Below are 5900 nucleotides of genomic sequence, written 5' to 3' on the forward strand. Positions count from 1 at the left end.
TCCACATGCACTTCAGTTTCACAGCAAGAGTGGCATAGAATACCTAAACACAGAAGAAAGCATTCATGCAAGATATTTAATTCCTTGATAAAATAATGCATTTAACAATTCAAAGTGATTACACTATGATTACCACTAGGGCTTTCTGCAGCTACAACATGGTGGTTATGGAGAGCATGACCCCCAGAATCAATACCTAGAAAGTAGCCACTGCCTTCTTCTATGTGTGTTTTCTTTTTTCATTTTTTCTTCATTTTTCTTAATCAACTCTGCTCTGCTGATTCTTAGCAAAGCCAATAAAAACAAAGTTGTAATCATTGAACATAACACTCTGGAAGTCAAGACGTTTGAAACCTTCTATCTTCTGGGTTGAAGGAAGCACTGTGCAACATCTAGAACTCTGATTCACAAATGAGGTCGTCATGAATTTTCCTGCCTTGAAGACTTCCACAATTTTCCTGATCAGGTCATCATAGGAGGTCAGACTTACATTTTTTTCAAAGTTAACATAAGAAAATTCTGGTTCTGGAGTGATGTGAATAGTCAAATAAGCTCCATTTGATGTCATTCCATTCATCGAATACCCACAAGGACTGAACAATGTGGCATCAATGACAGAACCTGGTATCAGGTCATGAATTCCACTCTCATGAGTGACATCCTTTGCAGTAACACCATCTTTCATGCAGAACTGGTCCGTAACTGCTGGGTCAAGCTCACTCATTAGAATGTCCCGGGTTTGATCAGGCTAACTGATTACACGACTTTCTGGGAAATCCAGAGTTTACAGGTACCAAGAGAATTCATCTGTCCAATACAATATGCTGCTCCGTTTGGGAAAATTGCATCAAGAAACTCTATTTCTTCCTGGATATTCTGGTGTGGGTACCCTTGGTGAGAAGGCTTCATTAAATTCTTACCAGAATAAAAGAAGCTTTGAGTTGAGTCAAACCCACTGTAATCCCTAGTAAGTTTCAACAGGGGAACCAGTGCTTTAACTAAGAGGGTGGCACCACATGTCTTTAAAATGAAATGTCTCTTGGAGACAAACATGCTGCTCTTACTGAGTACATAAGCTTCCTGCTTGTCAGTTTTTGCCACACTGATGATTGAACATCGCGTATCCTTCAAAAGTATGTCCCACTCAGATCTTGGGGTGATACAGGTTCCCCCAGAACCTTGTTTTGCGTTGGGCTGCTGCCAAGAGAACCAAACCCCCACCAGCTTCTCAGTCGCTTGGAGAAAATGTGCAGCTTCCTTCACCATGAGACTAGCGAATAATCAACAACCACAGGAGATCAACTTAAAAACTTAATTAAATCTTTTCTGTTCCAGCTGTGTTACTAAAGTTCAGGTTCCTTTTTTTTTTTTTTTCTATAATTTTATATTAACTATTTTTCAAAAAGGGTTAGGAAATTTTCCCTGGCTTTTTTTGTGAGGGAAAGTTGAAACATGAGTCTGTTGGAAATTGGAAATAAGAGGCAGATACAGTTCAGTCTCTTGTAGTCCACTGCTTCCCAGTTACAGAGAGGAGAGCGAGCGCTAGCTAATGTCACCAGCCACGCTGTGTAAGTCCTGTCCTTTCTTAAATCCTGACTTCAGGGACCTCATCTGGCTGCTGTCTCCTATTATTCCTGCCCCCTTATTTTGATGTGTCCCTTACAGCAACTTGTCAGCATATCCAAGATCCCCAGTCCATTCACGCTACACTTTTTCACCACCTCTCATCGTCTCCACATGTCGTCACTTTTCTCCTTATCCATCTTAAACTCTATATTCCAACGCTAATGTTTTTCATCTAAATTCCATCACCTGCCACACTCGTCTCTACCATAATTGCCTGGTAAGCTCCAATCCTGGTTAAACATGACTGCCACGTATTCATGCCTATGCTCAAGAATCTGACAGTGACTGGAGGAGAAACAGACTTAGAAGTCACTTAGGAATAGTGCCCAGTCTTTCTATTTATAGCAACACATCTCAAATTTTACTTTCCTAAATTGCTTGCTCTCCCACTCTCCAAAATGACTATTGAATACTTTCTTCTCTCTCCACAAATGTTCAATAATACTTGGCTATACCACCGTACTATGACTGGTTAAAAACCTCCAAATCCAAAAATGGACTTCTATTGGTGCCCACTCTCTGCTTTCCCTCCATAAAGATGAAAAGTGCAATGCATAAATTGTCTCCACTCTTATAAGAGATTGGCCTTTCCATTTGTGATTAGAATGACTTTTCATCTGCCCCAGTGGAGTGGGAGTAATTTTTTCCCCCAGCGGACATTTGGAAATGTTTGGAGATACTTTGGGCTGTCTCACCTGGAGGGTGGTCCTACTAGCATCTAATGGGCAGGGGCCAGGGATGCTGTCAAATACCCGATATGCACAGGGCAGGCCCCACCACATAGAATTATTTGGCTCAAAATGTCCTCAGGGCCACTATTGAGGAGCCCCTCTCTAGCCTCGAAGAACAGACAAATGGTTATTTCCTTTTTTCATTCATTATCAATTTCCTCTTCTTTACTGGATTGTCTCCTGTGATCCATAATCATGTTTCATTTTCCCCATCTTTAAAAAAAATAGAACTCCTCTTACTCTGTTTCAACTTTCAGTTACTGCCTATTTTTCTGTTCCTGTTTTGAGTAAAACATAAAAGAATTGGGTTCTGTTTCCACCTATATTAGCTTCCTGGCTGTTAAATCAAATACAGCTTAACAACAAGAATTTATTGGCTCAAACATTTCAGAGGCTAGAAGGCTTGCTTCCTCCCAGTGTTGGTATTTTCTGGCTGGACAGCAATTTTTGTGTTCCTTGAATTTCCTGTCATATGAAAATTCACATGGCGGCATCTTCTCCTTTCTCATCCCCATTCTGTTAACTTCTAGCTTCTGGCTGCTCCCCTTGGGTTCTCTCCTATGTCCAATCTCCTTTGCTTATAAGGATTTCAGTCATATGGGATAAAGACCCACCCTCAATCAGTTTGGACACACCTTAACTAATAATATCTTCAAGCGTCCTATTTACAAATCAGTTCATACCCATAAGAACGGGGGTTGGGAAATGAACATACCTCTCTTCCATTGAGGCCTCAATTGTCATACCATTTATTTGTTACAATTTGCAAAATCCAGGGACCACTTTTCTATCATCTTTCCTGACCAGTAAACTTCTCCTTTAGATAGTTTCATTTCCTGTCTTACCTGACACCACATCCCTGGTTTTTATTATATCTTAGTGGACACTCATAGCAGATACTCTTGGTTGTCTACTCAACAACTATTCCTTCTCCCCTTCCTCTTGCCAACAGAGCCCCATTTGGTTTGTAAGTCTATCCTCTGTGTGCTCCAGGCCAATGGCTTTTATCCCCAGGAAAGGAATATATTATGGCTAGTCCAAGCCAATATTTTGTGTACCAGTCTGTCTGCAGTGATTGATTTGGGCACAGATTAGTGCCAATGAGACAGGAGAAGTTGCTGAGGATCTTCTGGGAAAGGTTTTTTCCCACACTTTAAAGAGGTCCTGGAGAAGAAACAGTGGCAGACATCTTGGACGTGGGGAAGACTTAGCATATCAGAATAGAAAAGTGGAAAGGCATTGAGTGTTTGATGAAAACATAGAGATGCTGAATTAAAGTAACCTATTACTTTCCAATCTTGGGCCTTCATGCTTTGTGTTATTTAGGAAATGTTATTTGGAGTTTTCTGTAACTTATGTAGGCATCCTGTGGCACTGCACCTTTATGTTTTTCTTACTGGCTACCTTCTTTGCCCAGGCTCTAAGTGCTGATGATTCCTAAGTATTTGACCTGGCCTTCTCCTCTTCTCCCTCTATTGCTAAGCAATATTAGCCAGTCACATAACTTTAAGTAAGACTTCTACCCTTAGCAGTAGGCTGTTATAAATTGCCTGCTATTAGATGTCTAATAGGTGTCTCAAATTTAAAATGTCCCAGTAGAACTTTTGATTTTTCCCCTCAAAACTCTCCTCCTTCTAGATTTCCTGTAACAGTAGCTTGTACTAGTGTTTACCAAGTATCTCAAATGGAAACCTTAGGTATGATCTTTAATTCTTTTTTTTTTTTTTTTTTTACTTACCTTCATCCCTCACCACCCCCATATTGAACCCAGCACCATAATATTCTGCCATTACTACCTCCAATTACTGCAACCATGCCAATCCTACTTAAACTACTCCAGTAGTTTCCACTTGCAATTGACCTGGAAGGCCCAGCATAATCCAGATGTTCTAAATCTCTCCAGCTCATTGCATGACCCATACACCTTGATCACTGTGCCTTAGATACTTTGGCCATCTTGAGGGTCCTAAATCAGTCTAAACACATTCTCAGATTGGGAGATTTGAACTTCCTGTTCCTTCTTTCAGCAATATTCTATCTCCAGATCTTCCTGTGTCTGAGTCCTTTTTGTCTTTTAGGTTTCAGTTCAAATAAATCTTCCTCGGAGAGGTTCTAGATTGCTCCCAACCCCACTGACTTTCCATTACATTATCCAGTTTTGTTTTATCCATTACTAGAATTCTTTTGAGTAGTTGTTTCTTTATCTATGTATTTTCTATCTTCCCCAACTAGAATGAATTTTCCATAAGATCAGAGGCTACCTCTCCCTTGTTAAATTTTGTTTATGTTGTAGGTTAGTTTTCCCAGGAAGCAGACAATGAAATGGAGATTAGCATGCAGGGAGAATTCTTGAATCAAAGGGTCTTAGGAGGAGGGAAGGAACAGGATAGGACAAAAAGAGAAGTTGGGCTGTGATGTGGTCTCAGTAAGGGTCTAGCCAACCCATCAGGGAACTCTGAAGCTATAATAGCCCTTGTGTCTAGTTGAGGCGGGGTGGCCTTTATCCCTTAGCATCACTTGTCATTGCACTTAAACTGCGTGTGAACTTGGGCAAGGCAGTCTTCTTCCTCTGAAGCCAATTTCCAGAGGGTCTCACTGAAGACTGGCAGTCAGCAGCTCTCCCAGCAGCAGAGGATTTAGTCCTTCATTTCTGAAGGAGGATTTTGGGTGGTTCATCACACTGTCCATTGTACCAATGCCTACCCCACTGTCTGGCACATAATGGTGTTCAGTAAATGTTTACTACATGGATACATGAACATTAAATGAACAGCTTGAGCTTTGGCACCTGCTAATCTAGGTTGAAGCCACCCATAAATAATATTTTACAAGTACCCATTGATAACCTTGATGAACAAAATGATATACAAGAAAAAGCACACAAGGGACAGTTAAGGATATGCAGCACATTTGCACATAGAACGTTCAGTGAGTGAACAGTAGTTCACTTGAGGCCCACAAAGTATGTGGTAAGGCATAGGAAATATGAAACCTCTTCAAACTGTGTATTTTCCTAGAAATATAACTCAACCTTAAAACACACATAAAAATATATAATAATGATTGTTTGGCCAGAAAAAAGTACTCAAAGCTCCTTGTTTGCTAGGCTGAGGAGGGAGATGATCCACAGAACTCTTTTGTCTCTGATCAGTTCTATTAACTGTACACATTTGAATTATACAGAACTTTATGAGAAGTGATGGTGTGCAGTTTAGCCAAACAGAATAATTTCTTCAAATTATGCTCTGTGATTTACATAGCTTTAGTTCACTACAGTAGTCAGACTGATTTTCCTATCAGAGTTTGGAGATTTGATTCTAGAATCTGATATCACAAGATGCTTAAAGCCAAGAAAATGCCTGGGGAACAGTGGGCTTGAGCTTTTGCAAGAAAAGATTCCTACGGGATCTGAGGGCTTAAAGCTACTGTGCAGTAAGGCTCACACACTCCCCTTCAGGGAGTCCAGCACACTGAAAAACCCTACCAGAGCAGATGGGTGGGAGGGAGACCAGGGCTTCAGAGCCCAGAATACTTTATGGCCCA

General features: G+C 40.7%; 1 pseudogene; it reads right to left on the reverse strand.

Moving 5' to 3' along the window:
- Positions 1–259: 259 nt before the first annotated feature.
- LOC101416941 (S-adenosylmethionine decarboxylase proenzyme pseudogene) lies at positions 260–5045 on the reverse strand (annotated as a pseudogene).
- Between the last annotated feature and the right edge of the window lie 855 nt (positions 5046–5900).

This window comes from Dasypus novemcinctus, chromosome 11 (assembly GCF_030445035.2).
Source record: "Dasypus novemcinctus isolate mDasNov1 chromosome 11, mDasNov1.1.hap2, whole genome shotgun sequence".
Lineage (NCBI taxonomy): Eukaryota > Metazoa > Chordata > Mammalia > Cingulata > Dasypodidae > Dasypus > Dasypus novemcinctus.